This window comes from Felis catus, chromosome C2 (genome assembly GCF_018350175.1).
Source record: "Felis catus isolate Fca126 chromosome C2, F.catus_Fca126_mat1.0, whole genome shotgun sequence".
Lineage (NCBI taxonomy): Eukaryota > Metazoa > Chordata > Mammalia > Carnivora > Felidae > Felis > Felis catus.
The window spans coordinates 131,030,459-131,046,922 of NC_058376.1; the positions used below are offsets into that span (position 1 = coordinate 131,030,459).

Sequence of the window (16,464 nt, forward strand, 5' to 3'; positions counted from 1 at the left end):
GTGCAGAGAAAGCATTTGACGAAATACAGCATCCTTCCTTGATAAAAACCCTCAAGAAAGTAGGGACAGAAGGAGCATACCTCAAGATCATAAAAGCCATATGTGAACGACCCAACACTAACATCATCCTCAATGGGGAGAAACTGAGAGCTTTCCCCCCAAGGTCAGGAACAAGACAGGGATGTCCACTCTCGCCACTGTTATTCAACCTAGTATTGGAAGTCTTAGCCTCTGCAATCAGACAACACAAAGAAATAAAAGGCATTCCAAATCGGCCAGGAGGAGGTCAAACTTTCACTCTTCGCAGATGACATGATAGTCTATATGGACAACCCAAAAGATTCCACCAAAAAACTGCTAGAACTGATTCATGAATTCAGCAAAGTTGCAGGATATAATATCAACGCACAGAAATCGGTTGCATTCCTATATACCACCAATGAAGCAACAGAAAGAGAAATCAAGGAATGATCCCATATACAGTTGCACCAAAACCCATAAAATACCTAGGAATAAATCTAACCAAAGAGGTGAAAAATCTATACAATGAAAACTATAGAAAGCTTATGAAAGAAATTGAAGAAGACACAAAGAAATGGAAAAAGATTCCATGCTCCTGGATAGGAAGAACAAATATTGTTAAAATGTTGATACTACTCAAAGCAATCTACATATTCAATGCAATCCCTATCAAAGTAATATGAGCATTCTTCACAGAGCTAGAAGAAATAACACTAAAATTTGTATGGAACCAGAAAAGACCTCGAATAGCCAAAGCGATCTTGAAAACCAAAGCAGGAGGCATCACAATCCCAGACTTCAAGCTATACTACAAAGCTGTAATATCAAGACAGTATGGTACTGGCACAAGAACAGACACTTAGATCAATGGAACAGAATAGAGAACCCAGAAATGGACCCACAAACGTATGGCCAACTAATCTTTGACAAAGCAAGAAAGAATATCCAATGAAATAAAGACAGTCTCTTCAGCAAATGGTGCTGGGAAAACTGGACAGTGACATGCAGAAGAATGAACATGGACCCTTTTCTTACACCATACACAAAAATAAACTCAAAATGGATGAGAGACCTCAATGTAAGACAGGAAGCCATCACAATCCTCGAGGAGAAAGCAGGCAAAACCTCTTTGATCTTGGCCACAGCAACTTCTTACTCAACATGTCTCCAGAGTCAAGGGAAGCAAAAGCAAAAATGAACTGCTGGGACCTCATCAAAACAAAAAGTTCTGCACAGCGAAGGAAACAATCAGCAAAACTAAAAGGCAACCGACAGAATGGGAGAAGATATTTGCAAATGACATATCAGATAAAGGGTTAGTATCCAAATCTACAAAGAACTTATCAAACTCAACACCCAAAACACAAAGAATCCAGTGAGGAAATGGGTAAAAAACATGAATAGACACTTCTCCAAAGAAGACATCCAGATGGCCAACCGACACATGAGAAAATGCTCAATATCATTCATTCATCATCAGGGAAATACAAATCAAAACCACAAGGAGATACCACCTCACACCTGTCAGAATGGCTAACATTAACAACCCAGGCAACAACAGATGTTGGCGAGGATGCGGAGAAAGAGGATCTCTTTTCCATTGTTGGTGGGAATGCAAGCTGGTGCAGCCACTCTGGAAAACAGTATGGAGGTTCCTCAAAAAACTAAAAATAGAACTACCCTACGACCCAGCAATTGCACTACTAGGCATTTATCCACGGGATACAGGTGTGCTGTTTCAAAGGGACACATGCACCCCCATGTTTATAGCAGCACAATCAACAATAGCCAAAGTTTGGAAAAAGCCCAAATGTCCATCGATGGATGAATGGATAAAGAAGATGTGGTATATATATAAAATAGGGTATTACTCGGCCATCAAAAAGAATAAAATCTTGCCATTTGCAACTATGTGGATGGAATTGGAGGGTATTATGCTAAATGACATTAGTCAGTCAGAGAAAGACAAAAATCATATGACTTCACTCATATGAGGACTTTAAGAGACAAAATAGATGAACATAAGGGAAGGGAAACAAAAAGAATATAAAAACAGGGAGGGGGAGAAAACAGAAGACACTCATAAATATGGAGAACAACCTGAGGGTTACTGGAGGGGTTGTGGGAGGGAAATGGGTAAGGGGCACCAAGGAATCTACTCCTGAAATCATTGTTGCACTATATGCTAACTAATTTGGATGTAAATTTAAAAAATATTAAAAACCTAAAAATTTTTTTAAAAAAGAAATAAATGATAAAAGAGGTCACTGTTTATCACTATCCTGAACATAAGGAATGATGAGTTGGAACTTTAAGGATCTTTTTTTCTTTAATGTATTTTATAAATAAGCTCGAAACTCATCAATCCATTAAGCGTTGCTGCCCAAACATGGCAATTTCCCAAACACCAAATCAGTGATTTGCAACATAAATAAAGCAATCAGAGTGATGAAAATAGAAGGCTTCCAGCAAAATCCACTTCTGAGAGTTGCCATCACAGGGAGAAGGAAAAGCATTTTCAGGCTAAAATCTTGACTGAAAATGAATTGAGAATACACTGAAAATTGTCACCTCTCTCTGAATCCCAGTGGTTAATTATGCTGTTCTCCAGCAAAGTAGGTACAGACATAGCTGGGATAAAGAAAATAAATGTGTGGAAGGAATTCAAACCACAGTTCCTCTGATGGTACAGTAGTCATTTTTTTCCTACTATAGGCCAGGTCACAAATGCCATGCTGACTTCTCTCCACGGTGGACCCCAAATTGCTAGTAAATGGCCAAAGACCTTTGCCCTGTCTCTTCAAATGACCAGCACTCAGACCTCTCATTTGAATACTTCCTTTTCACTGCTATTCGTGTTGCCATCTGGAAGCCTACGGCAGCATGTGGGATCAACCCGAGAATTTGCTGGGGTTCCTGGTGCTTCCTCTGGCTGTCTGAAGAGTGATGGCGTGTAATGTTTCACGTGCAACAGCTGAGTCACTACCACTCCTCAACGGATATTTTTTCCCCAGGACTCAACACATGATTTACATTACGATGTAATTTATGTAAATACCACCTACTTACATACAAAGACCGATAAAACGGGACCATTGAAACAGTCTGAGCATCACTGTAGCCCAGGCAGCGGAGTCTTTCACTGAGGTTATCAGTTTGTGGATTTCCACAAGTCTCTCCTGCAGTTCTAAACTGGCGTCAATATTTCCTTGCCTCAGGGATTATTGTAGATAGAGAAGAAAACAGGGACTGCTTCAAGTGGAAGGAGCCTCTTGAGTTTTGAAAACACCGGAACTCAAGAAAGAAATCAGCCTGAGAGGAGCAGAGAAGAGCAGAGTCCCCAAGAAAGTATCAGGAGAGAGATTTCCAGAGGTAGGAAAGATGAGAGATCTGTGAGCCCCAAACCCCCACCCTGGCCTGGGACACAGTCTTTGGAAGAGACAAGGCTTCAGATGGGCTGGACCCAATTTGGGGGGCCCTAAAGCTTCTAGAGGACTCTCTTTAAGAAAATATATAGAAATTAAGACATTGATAGTTGTTTAGAATGAAAAAAATCGATCACAACACGTGAAAAAAATACAATTGTTATGACAAATACCACACCTGTCATAATATTGAGAAAAACAATATAATATTTTTATTAATTTACTGCTCTCTACACCTAAATAATCACCTCTACAACCTTTTTCCCCTACATTTTTGGGAACTTTTTTATCTCTTTTTTCAGATGGCCATTTGGCAACATCATTTCCTATGGAGAAAATGTAAAGACAGTGTCTGGGAGGAAAAAGTCTTCCTGGACCCTCTTGAGGCCTCTGGTTGGGTCTGAAAATTAAACTGACAAAAACAGATTAACAGGAAAAAAGCAGGCACATTTTATAAAATTTCTGCATGTACTTGGGGGCTTTCACAAGAGAATGAGGTCCTGAAATGCCCAGAGTAGGAAGATTTAAAAAAAAAATCTTTTTTAATGTGTATTTATTTCTGAGAGATGGAAAGAGGCAGAGCATGAGCAGGGGAGGGGCAGAGACAGAGGGAGACACAGAATCTGAAGCAGGCTCCAGGCTCCAAGCTGTCAGCACAGAGCCCAACGCGGGACTTGAACTCACGAGCTGTGAGATCATGACCTGAGCTGAAGTCAGCCGCTTAACTGACTGAGCCACCCAGGTGACCCAAGAGCAGGAAACTTTTGGACAAAGAAACAATAAATTTGTGAGGAATTGACAAGACAGAGGGCTTTGGGCAGGGGGTTGGAAATGATGAAATACCTAGGAAAATAAGGGTTAGATTAACAGGGTTTGCTTTTATACCCATTATTAGGCTCCAACTTCCCTGTCTCTGGTGATAAGAATATCTCCCTTCCTCCTGGTGCAGGAAAGGTAACTTTCACCGGGGGATTTTAGGACCTGTTTCCAGGAAGAAGGGCGAGATGGGGCAAGTCAGAGTACCCCTCCTGCTTCTACTGTTTTCTTAAACTCCTTCAGTTTAAGATATATGATATTCCAAGGTGGTATATTTTGGGATAGTATATCTTGAGCCTCATCATTAATTTATTCTCTTCTCTATCATGGTTGATTAAAATTAATTATTATTATTGATAGTTTTGAAAAGTTTTATCTTTACTATTCATTATTAGTAAAGGTATGTGAGTTTCTTAGATTTATTAACAAATTAGGAAGCTATCCATTTTCTTTCACATGCCCTGGAAGATTTCAAGGCATGTCAGGTTTTCCTGCACAAAGAATTATCACCTCATGGGGCTCCTGGGTGGCTTAGTCGGTTGAGCGTCAGACTCTTGATTTTGGATCAGGTCATGATCTCATGGTTCATGAATTCGAGCCCCACATCAGGCTCCACACTGAGAGCACAGAGCCTGCTTGGGATTCTCTCTCTCTCCCTCTCTCTCTCTGCCCCTCCCCAGCTTGCACATGTGCACACTCTGTCTCTCTCTCAAAATAAATACATAAACTTAAAAACATTGTAAAAAAAAAAAAAAGAATTATCACATCAGTATATACCTAGAAGTCATTCCTATACCCAGTCACATACAACAGACCCTCTGCTAAGGGTCTGACTTTATATGTGAGGCCAATGCCTTAAAAGTTCTCCTGGGAAGATTTGGCCTGCTGCCTGGTTGATGAGGCCCTAGACTCACAGGTGGTAACAAAGCTCACACTGGGGCAGGCCAGGGTGCCTAAAACCCTGAGAGGACCTCACAAACAGAGGGATTGACTAAATTTACAGGTTCTGCAGGTTAAATGTGGCAGGCAGAATTTCTTGGGCTTGGTTTCCAAGCCTCAAAATAGGAAAGAAAATAATACATTCCAAAGTCTAATTGTGACTCCTGCTCCATATGGTTGCCCAATACCGCATGGCTCTAGAGTTGCAAAGCAAGCCCAAAGCAACCTGTATGATTATTTAACACTCTTACTGCACCTCATAAATTATCAGGCCAAATCGAATGAGAGCAGCCTTTTCTGTGATCAAAAATAATCCTTGCACATTATTTATAATCACAAAGGCGGAGACTGCCTAGAAACATTATCCTAAGATTGAAAATAAGCAAAAGAGATGATTGGGCATTCCTTCAGAATATATTGACCAGACCATTTTGCAACCCTTCAGGGGAAAAGGCTAATGGTAGGAAACTGGTAGCAATGCAGGTGATGCCTGACAAATGCAAATTTCATCTGATAGTGAGACAACTGATTTCCATTGGTAAAAATGATAATCCCCAACACCCTTTGTTTGTAGGGTATTAACCAATTTCACATCTATGAACAAACTCATTTTGGCTTTTTTTGTTTATTTGCTCTGACTATTGTAAAGCTCTGTTCCTCAACTTCTCGTTTGACTTAGTTTTAACAAGGTATGGCTGCCTAATGAGTAGAATAAAATCTTTGACACATTTATTTTATATTTGTATAAGGGTCATATATTTAGCTTTTTGAAAAGTATTCTTTAGCACATACACTAAAAATATTCCAGAAATTTTGTAATGAGGCTCTGTTGCCCAATTTTACCCTCCAATTCATACTGCAGAGCCAGATTAAGCTTCCCATTGTCCAACACTGATTATATCACCTCCTTGCTCCTCTTGATACAAAAAGGTTCAAATGCATTAGGTTTGTATTCCAGGCCTTTTCCAATCATGCCCCAACCTCTCTAGACTTACCCTTAGCTCCAGGTAGACAGTAAGCACCTGATAATGCTTGGTAAAAAATGGATAAATGAACTCATTAATATTATTTTCCTGAAGGTAGTGGTTTGCTTCTTATTGTTAAGAAAGAATGAAAGCTATTCCTTTCCCTTATTGGGCACACCACCTAAAATATTTTGGTTATCCTTGTCTCAGTTTGGTTATTCTGAGAGACAGACTCAAGGTTCTAAGACAAAGATTCAAGGACAAATAGTTTGAGAGGTGATCTGAGAAAACACCAGTAAAGGAATAAGAAAGTAGCTGGGGAGGGACGTTTGGGTGGCTCAGTTGGTTGAGCATCTGACTCTTGATTTCAGCTCAGGTCACAATCCCAGGGTCATGGGATGGAGCCCTGCATTGGGCTTGTGCTGAGCATGGAGCCTGTTTAAGATTCTATTTCTCTCCCTTTGCCCCTCTGCCCCCTTGCACTTTCTCTCTCTCTCAAATAAACATTTTTTAAATTTTTTTAACGTTTATTTATTTTTGAGACAGAGAGAGACAAATCATGAACGGTGGAGGGTCAGAGAGAGGGAGACACAGAATCTGAAACAGGCTCCAGGCTCTGAGCTGTCAGCACAGAGACCAACGCGGGGCTTGAACTCACGGACCATGAGATCATGACCTGAGCCGAAGTCGGCCACTTAACCAACTGAGCCACCCAGGCGCCCAAATAAACATTTTTTAGAAAGAAAGTAGCCAGGGAAGAGAAAGAAAGCAATAAAAGGTATATTATTAAGCCAGTTTCCATAGTAGGTAACTGGAGTGCAGTTCATTTGGGGTGCTCTGGGGATAGAGCAGGACTCTCCTCAGAGATGTACCAGCCAAGAGGCAAGGACACAGACTTTATCAACTAATTCCCCACCTGTCATTTGTTGAGTGTTGCTTCTAAGGATATGATCTCCCGACAGTTCCAAGCATGCTCCCTCTACCAGACGAAACCCCTCAGGCAGAGAGTCAAAGATCTTCAGTTCACAGCACCTACAGTCTGGGCTACCACAATGGAAAAGCCAAGTAACTCAAGGTGTTTCTTCGAAGACAAAAATCTATTCTCTTAACACCTCTCTGTCAGAAGCTGAATTTTTTCCTGATTATATTCTAGCACTATTGAATTCCAAACGGTCCTAAATTTAGGCATTATAGCTTTGCAAAATACTGGAGGGTCTCAGGAGTCTGGAGTAACTAGTAGGAAAAAAAATGGATTAAAAAATGGACAGAGGACCTGAATAGACATTTCTTCAAAGAAGACATACAGATGGCCAACAGACACATGAAAACATGCTCAACATCACTAATCATCAGGGAAATGCAAATCAAAACCACAGTGAGATATCACCTCATGCCAGTTAGTATTGCTAGTATCAAAAAGACAAGAAATAACAAATGCTGGTGAGGATGTGTAGGAAAAATAAACTCTTGTGCACTTTTGGCTGGAATGTAAACTGGTGCAGCCACTATGGAAAACAGTATGGAGGTTCCTCAAAAAATCAAAAATACAATTACCCTATGATCCAGTAATTCCACTTTCAGTATTTATCCAAAGAAAACAAAAACACCAATTCAAAGAGATACATGCTACCCTATGTTCACTGCAGCATTATTTATAATAGCCAAGTTATGGAAGCAATCTAAATGCCCATCAACAGATAAATAAAGATATGGAATATTGCACATCCAATACAATTTAATTTAAAAAAGAATAGAATCTTGCCATTTGTGACAACATGGATGGACCTGGAGAGTATTGTGTTAAGTGAAATAAGCCAGACAGAGAAAGACAAATACTATATGATTCTACTTACATGTGGAATCTAAAAAACAAAACAAATGAACAAACAAAACAGAAACAGACTCATAGATTAGAGAAACAAACTGTTGGCAATCAAAGGTGGGGAGCTTGGGGGGAAGCAACAAAATAGGTGAATGAGATTAAGAGATACAAATTTCCAGTTATAAAATAAATAAATCACGGGAATGTAAAGTACAGCATAGGGAATATAGTCAAAATATTGTAATAACTTTGTATGGTGACAGATCATAATTAGGCTTATCATGGGGATCATTTCATAAGGTATAAAAATATTGAACCACTGTGATGTACACCTGAAACTAATAGGATATTGTATGTCAATCATACTTCAATTTTAAAAAACGATTGTATAATGAGATTGGTTCGGAATCCTGCTGGCCTTCATGGCATTACTTCTCCATGCATTTAATGTGCTCCCTCTGGGCTCTGTTTAGCATGCAGGTCATAGTGTGGGGAAGCAGAGGGGAAGCAGAGAGACCAAGTGCTGGAAATCAGAATCATCTTTGTTAAAAGATATTCTACATGCAAATGAGGAAGGCCAACAGGAGGCTCATATCTCTCTGCAGGAGATGCTTGAAAAGCAATCACAGGAAGCTATCTGTTCACCTCTGGAATGGAGGCTAGAATGGAACATAGCTTTGGAAACTCACTGGGTCATGAGCAACTTTAATTGGTGGCAAAATATAACCACCATTGTGGTACGATACAATTAGAACAAGGCTGACTTCCAATTTCGGCTGAATAATTATACTTGGAGAAAAGCTGTAACCCGTGAGCTTTCTTGCCAAACTGCCAGGCCGCTACCACATCCCTCTGCCTCTCCTCCCCATTTTCAGGAAGTTCCTTACCTCCCTGGGTTCTCATGTTCTTAGACAGACATTCAGGTTTGCAGTAATACTTGTGAACATTGGTTCTTAAATGTTAGCTGCATCAAAATCACTGGAGGTTTGCTAAAATACAGATTGCTAGGTCCTACCTCCAGACTTTCTGATTTGGTAGGCCTGGGGTGAATTTACAGCTCTGAGAAGTTCCCAGGCAATGCTGGTCCAATGGTCATACTTGGATAACTACTGCATCCCAGACTTACTGGTTCAGGGTTTCCATTTTGGCAAGAGCTTTAGGTGGTCCATGTGCTCACTGAAGTCTGAGAAGCACTATTTCTTCATTTTTTCCAAGGATTGTACCATTCTAGATGCACAGAAGAGAAGTTAATTTATTATATACAATGGATGCTTTGGACATTATGATTTAATTTTCTCCTAAAATGATTGGTGAAAGCTGAAATGTCTAGAAAAGGAGTTCCCAAGTTTGTCAAGAATAGAATCCCTTTATAAGGTCAAAGTATTTTATATGCACTCCTCCCCATGTGAGTATCCATTTAATAGGAAAATAATTGACCCATTAAAACACCCAAGTATCTAGTATGCACAGTGTGAAACTCCTACTCAGGTGTTAGAGACCCCAGTGGACCATGGTCAGACAAGCCGCAGGGACAAATAAGTGAAAGCCACCAAGCTGAGACAGGAAAGGCAAAGCAAGCAGGCAGGGGCCAGGAAGCTCTAGGAGTTCTGAGAACTGGAATAAACTGAAAAGTTAAGAAAGTCACAGCATAAGCAAGAAGTTTTGCAACTGAGGGAGACATGGCTACCTTGCTTCAGCCAGAAAGTCTTCTCTATGCCTGCGGCCATGGCAGCATCTTCTGAAACTAGGACTTGGTGTCTAGGGCCCAGGACCCAAAGCAGAGCTTGATGCAACAACACCTCCATACATCACAGGGTCTGACTTTGTGGGCCTGGGAGAGAGAGGGCTGAGCAGCAGTAGAGCAAAGAGGAAGATTTCTGGAGCCAGACTGCCTGGGTGCAGACTCTGCTGGTACCACTTGCTAGCTGGCCATCAGGCCTGCCCTGAGCAATGGGCCGCAGGGCTGACTGGCTGCTGAGAGCCCTGGTTCACAGACTTTCCCAGCTCCCCACTGGGTGGCAGCCTGTCACCCATCCCACAGGATTCCCTGCGGTCGGGTATTCACACGTGGAAGAAACCAGCTACAAATCAGGGCTTCTTCTGCACCACCCACCCTCACCCCCCGCCAGAGTTGATTGTGAAACATTTACCAGCACAGCACTGCTCACTGCTAACTATGGGGATCCAAGGAAGAGTATATACATGTAGACTCAGGTATGTCTAAATACTGAAAAATTATAAATCACATTAACACACTGTTTTATAGAATAGTTCTATCCTCCAACCTGGGCAAACAGACCTTCATGATGACTGGAAAGCCATGTTCATATTTAGAATTTTATGTGGCAATACCATGCTGTCTTGATGATTACTGCTTTGTAGTAGAGGCTAAAGTCTGGGATTGTGATGCCTCCTGCTTTGGTCTACTTCTTCAAAATTACTTTGCCTATTCAGGGTCTTCTGGGGTTCCATACAAATTTTAGGATTGCTTGTTCTAGCTTCGAGAAGAATGCTGGTGCAATTTTGATTGGGATTGCATTGAATGTGTAGATTGCTTTAGGTAGTGTTGACATTTTAATATTTATTCTTCCAATCCGTGAGCACGGAATGTTTTTCCATTTCTTTGTATGTTCTTCAATTTCCTTCATAAACTTTCTATACTTTCCAGCATACAGATCTTTTACATCTTTGGTTAGGTTTATTCCTAGGTATTTTATGGTTCTTGGTGCAATTGTGAATGGGATCAGTTTCTTTATTTATCTTTCTGTTGCTTCATTATTAGTGTATAAGAATGCAACTGATTTCTGTACATTGATTTTGTATCCTGCGACTTTGCTGAATTCATGTATCAGTTCTAGCAGACTTTTGTGGAGTCTGTCGGGTTTTCCATGTACAATATCATGTCATCTGCAAAAAGCGAAAGGTTGACTTCATCTTTGCCAATTTTGATGCCTTTGATTTCCTTTTGTTGTCTGATTGCTGCTGCTAGAACTTCCAACACTATGTTAAACAACAGTGGTGAGAGTGGATATCCCTGTCGTGTTCCTGATCTCAGGGGGAAAGCTCTCAGTTTTTCCCCATTGAGGATGATATTAGCTGTGGCTTTTCATAAATGGTTTTTATGATCTTTAAGTATGTTCCTTCTATCCTGACTTTCTCGAATATTTTTACTAAGAAAGGGTGCTGAATTTTGTCAAATGCTTTTTCTGCATCGATTGACAGGATCATATGGTTCTTATCTTTTCTTTTATTAATGTGATGTATCACATTGATTGATCTGCAAATGTTGAACCAGCCCTGCATCCCAGGAATGAATCCCACTTGATCATGGTGAATAATTCTTTTTATATGCTGTTGAATTTGATTTGCTAGTATCTTGTTGAAAATTTTTGCATCCATATTCATCAGGGATATTGGCCTGTAGTTCTCTTTTTTTGCTGGGTCTCTGTCTGGTTTGAGAATCAAAGTAATGCTGGCTTCATAGAATGAGCCTGAAAGTTTTCCTTCCCGTTCTATTTTTTGGAACAGCTTGAGAAGGATAGGTATTATCTCTGCTTTAAATGTCTGGTGGACTCTTATATTTTGGGAGATTTTTGATAACTGATTCCATTTCTTCACTGGTTATGGGTCTGTTCAAATTTTCTGTTTCTTCCTGTTTGAGTTTTGGAAGTGTGTGGGTGCTTAGGAATTTGTCCATTTCTTCCAGATTGTCCAGTTTTTTGGCATATACTTTTTCATAGTAATTCCCTGATAATTGCTTGTATTTCTGAGGGATAGGTTGTAATAATTCCATTTTCATTCATGACTTTATTTGGGTCATCTCCCTTTCTTTTTGAGAAGCCCCGCTCAAGGTTTATCAATTTTGTTTATTTTTTCAAAAAACCAAGTCTTGGTTTCATTGATCTGCTCTACAGTTTTTTTAGATTCTATATTGTTGATTTCTGCTCTGATCTTTATTCTTTCTCTTCTTCTGCTGGGTTTGGGGTGTCTTTGCTGTTCTGCTTCTATTTCCTTTAGGTGTGGTGTTAAATTTTGTATTTGGGATTTTTCTTGTTTCTTAAGATAGGCCTGGATTGCAATGTATTTTCCTCTCAGGATTGCATTCGCTGCATCCCAAAGCATTTGGATTGTTGTATTTTCATTTTCGTTTGTTTCCATATATTTTTAAATTTCTTCTCTAATTGCCTGGTTGACCCATTCATTCTCTAGTAGGGTGTTCTTTAACCTCCATTCTTTTGGAGGTTTTCCAGACTTTTTCCTGTGGTTGATTTCAAGTTTCATAGCATTGTGGTCTGAAAGTGTGCATGGTATGATCTCAATTCTTTTATACTTATTAAGGATTGTCTTGTGACCCAGCATGTGATCTATCTTGGAGAATGTTCCATGTGCCCTCGAGAAGAAAGTATATTCCTTTGCTTTGGGATGCAGAGTTCTAAATACATCTGTCAAGTCCATCTGATCCAATGTATCATTCAGGGCCCTTGTTTCTTTATTGATCCTGTGTCTAGATGATATATCCATTGTTGTAAGTGGAGTATTAAAGTCTCCTGCAATTACCACATTCTTGTCAATAAGGTTGCTTATGTTTGTGATAGTTTTATATATTTGGGGGCTTCCATATTTGGTGCATGGACATTTATAATTGTTAGCTCTTCCTGATGGATATACCCTGTGATTATTATATAATGCCCTTCTTCATCTCTTGTTACAGCCTTTAATTTAAAGTCTAGTTTGTTTGATATTAAGTTTGGTTACTCCAGCTTTCTTTTGACTTCCAGTAGCAGGATAGATAGTTCTCCATCCCCTCATTTTCAATCTGAAGGTGTCCTCAGGTCTAAAATGAGTCTCTTGTAGACAGAAAATAGATGGAATTCTATGGCTATTTGGGGATGAGCTGAGAGATGGAGGGACAGCCTCATGGGAGATAAGCAGGCAATGTCCAGTCTAGGTAGGACCTCACAGACCACAGAAACATAGAGTTTGTTTTTGTCCTAGAAGCAATGGGAAGTCATTGGAGCAATTTAAGTGTGGGGAGTACAGGATCAGATTGCCACCTGGATGGCTCAGTAGCTTGAGCACTGGACTCTTGATTTCAGCTCAGGTCATGATCTCACAGAGGTGGGATCATGCCGGCATTGGGTTCCTCACGGGGTGTGAAACCTGCTTAAGATTCTCTGTCTCCTCTTTCTGCCCTTCTCCTGCTCACATGCTCTCTCTCTTTCTCTCTCTCTCTCTCTCTCTCTCTCTCTCTCTCGTAATAAAATAAAATACATGCCTAGAATCCACCCTAAACATTCTGATTTAGGAGGCTTGAGTTGAGACCTAGGAAATCTGTATTTGTAGCAAGCACTCCGGAGGATGTTGTCACATCAAGCAGTCATTGAACCTTCACATAAAGCAGCACTGGGATATTCTGATTCTTCAAAGTGTTGCTAAGCATCCAATGACTCTAAACAAGACTTGGGCATTGCACAAATTTGCCTCAGAAAAGGACACCAGTAGGGTTTTATCAAGGCCAGATGGCTTGACTAAAATAGAACCAAATGCACAGAGCAGTGTGCTATTTTGCAGGGACAGAAGGTAGGGGACTTTGTCAGATTGGTAACCACATAGTGTGCCCCGAAACAGTCAGGCCTTGCACTGTTCTTTCCTGTTCTTGAGGGTTAACCCCAGAATGACTTTTTAGTAGCCAGATTTCAAAATGGCAAGTTCACAATTCCTTGCTCATCCAGGGAGTCCAACAGAGGCAAGACAGGGGTTTGTAGACCATTAGCTCCAAACTTTGGGCAATCTCCATCCAGGTTTTTCCCCAACTTTCCTTAAAGCTGAGAAGCCAATGCCTGTGATATTTTGTCTTCAGCTTGCTAATTTGTGTACAATTATCACTGTATCTCAGCCTAATCTCTGTGGGGTGAACAGATCAGGTGGAAGCCAGCATCACAGGCAGTGAGAATTCATCCAAAGCAGAACAAAGGAGATAGATGTTTATTGAATACACTACAAGGGAGCATTAGGCAGGACAGCAAAGGAGAGACCGTCTGCCATAAGGCAGTGGAGGCGGGGGTTAGGGGGCAGTGAGGAGGTATGGTAATGAGTGGAATTTTCCTTTTTTGTTAACTGTTCCTGGGTTTAAGTAACCAATTGGTCAGCAAGGGCATATGGCTATTTTGAAGTGGGTCGCCATAATGAACCTGTTTTCATTCAGCCTAGTGGTCACTGTGGGCCCTTTTACCGTACTCAGGGTTCCATTGCTCAAGCCTGTTGCCTAAAAGTGTCCTCTACAACCCCTAGTTTTCCACACAATGATTTGTCTGCATGACCCTTGAATTTTAAAACTATAAAATAAGCCAGCAGAGACAACCAGCAACACTCGTGGCTCTGTCTGCTCTCTGCCATGAGAAGATACAAGAAGTCAGCAGTCTGCAAGCCAGTTAGAGGGCCCTCAACCAGCGCCCAAGCATGCTGGCACCTTATCTCAGACTTCCAGGTACTTCCAGAACCGCATAACTCCTGATGAGGCCTAGTGTTGGAATTTGCTTTGTCAGCAAATCTCAACACTACTCTTTAAAAAGATACGAGCCAGTACAATATGGTAAGCAAGGAAATCAAAGGAATCTATTAAAAAGAAAGCCATTTTACCTGCATGCAACATGATCATCTTTGTAAAATATCCTATGGAACCCTCAATAAAGCTATAATAACTAGCAATGCATTTGGCCCTTCTCCGTGCAAGGAAAAAGAAGATGAATAGAAGTTGCTCTCCTCCCCTCCCCACCGGAATATTTTGACTCAGCAGCTCAAAGGGACAGCTTAAGTTGTAGAAAACTGATGTAGATACAATTGGATAGAGTCATTTTTTCCTTCAGAAGTTTAGAGTGTATAAACTAAGAAACCGAAGTTTACAACACCTAAAAATCCAAACAAGAAGAGAGGTAAGCAGAAAACTATTGACATAGAGTGAAAAATTAGAAAGAATGAGCACATCATAAGACCACTGATGGTCCTTGATCTCTCTGGATCATTTTCTCCTTTTCAGACGTAAAGAAAATATGGGTTAAAAGTAAGCAAAACAATAGCCACAAGTAAAAAACCATCACTGTCAAAAAAAAACAAAAAAACAAAAAAAAAAAAACCAAGTTTGAACATTTATGAAGAAAAATACTTGATAAGAAGGGTAGGATTGAAGTCAGTCAATAAATTGTGAAATCCCTTAGCAAAATGTTTTATATTTATTAAATTAATCAAGTATTTTTAGGGGGAATATGTTCTTAGAAAAAGAATAGACTTCTTTAGCAGTGGGCTTGGGAGATGGTTTATCACTCAAGTTTGGAAAATAATAAGAGCTCTTTTTTGAAAAAATGCTCTCATAGATACAAATGAAAACGTTAAAAAGCCAAAAAAATGTGAATTCATTATCTCTAAAGTTTGAAGGATTAATTTTAAAATAAACACTATCCACTGGAAATAAAGACCTGAAACTGATATATGTTATGGCAGTTATACCTCAGTTAAAAAAAAAAAAAAAAAAAAAAAAAAAGGTGATTGGAATAAATTACTAGATGTAAAAAATTAAAAAAAGAAAGGACTTAGGAAAATAAGACCAAGTTATGTTAAGGCTTTTTCCTGGTCTCATGAGAATCTGGGCAATGATGGTGGCTTGAACTAGGGTTGCAACGATAGGAGATGGAGAGAAATAAAACCGTGAAATAGTTTGGAGCTAAAAGCTTGCCCAGATTGCAAAAAAGTCCTCACCTCATTACTGGGGTTGTTCAGGGTCAGAGTGACAGGATTAGGACGGGCCTGCCCCTAAATCCCAGCGGAACGCAAATCTCCCAGAGAAAGAGAGCCTTCATCTCCGTCCTTATCGAGCCTTGCCACCTCTGTGCGGCTAACGCGACCAGACCTGACCCCGAGGAGAAGCCAGTGCACAGTGGAATGACGCTAAATGCCAGGGCACGAGTCCCCAGCTCAAAGGCCTACCTGGGCCGGCAGGTAAAGTGGGTGAGTGGAGTCGCCACGGTCAGAAAATACACGGCAGCCAACGCTGTTGCCAGGCAACAGGGGAGCCTGGAGAACAAGGGACACCGGCTGCCTGGGAGGTACAGCCCTATGCCAAGCCCAGCCCCTGACGAGCCCGGGGCAAGGTGGCCACAGTATTGCTAAAGATTCCGGTTTTCTTTTTTTTTTTTTTTTTTTAATTTTTTTTTTTTAATGTTTATTTATTTTTGGGACAGAGAGAGACAGAGCATGAACGGGGGAGGGGCAGAGAAAGAGGGAGACAGAATCGGAAGCAGGCTCCAGGCTCTGAGCCATCACCCAGAGCCCGACGCAGGGCTCGAACTCACGGACTGTGAGATCGTGACCTGAGCTGAAGTCGGACGCTTAACCGACTGAGCCACCCAGGCACCCCGAGATTCCGGTTTTCTAAGAGGTGCCAGAAATGTAGATTTTTTTTTTTAAGTGTGAGAACACTCGA

General features: G+C 40.6%; 1 long non-coding RNA gene across 2 annotated transcripts in view; it reads right to left on the reverse strand.

Moving 5' to 3' along the window:
* Window positions 1-16,153, reverse strand: part of LOC109491505 — a 98,165-nt gene extending 82,012 nt beyond the window's left edge. For both annotated transcript variants that reach the window (XR_002144897.3, XR_002144898.3), the window contains exons 1-2: window positions 15,969-16,153; window positions 9,115-9,215 (exon numbers count right to left, since the gene is read on the reverse strand). This is a non-coding gene — a long non-coding RNA (uncharacterized LOC109491505). The remainder of the gene's footprint in view (window positions 1-9,114; window positions 9,216-15,968) is intronic.
* Between the last annotated feature and the right edge of the window lie 311 nt (window positions 16,154-16,464).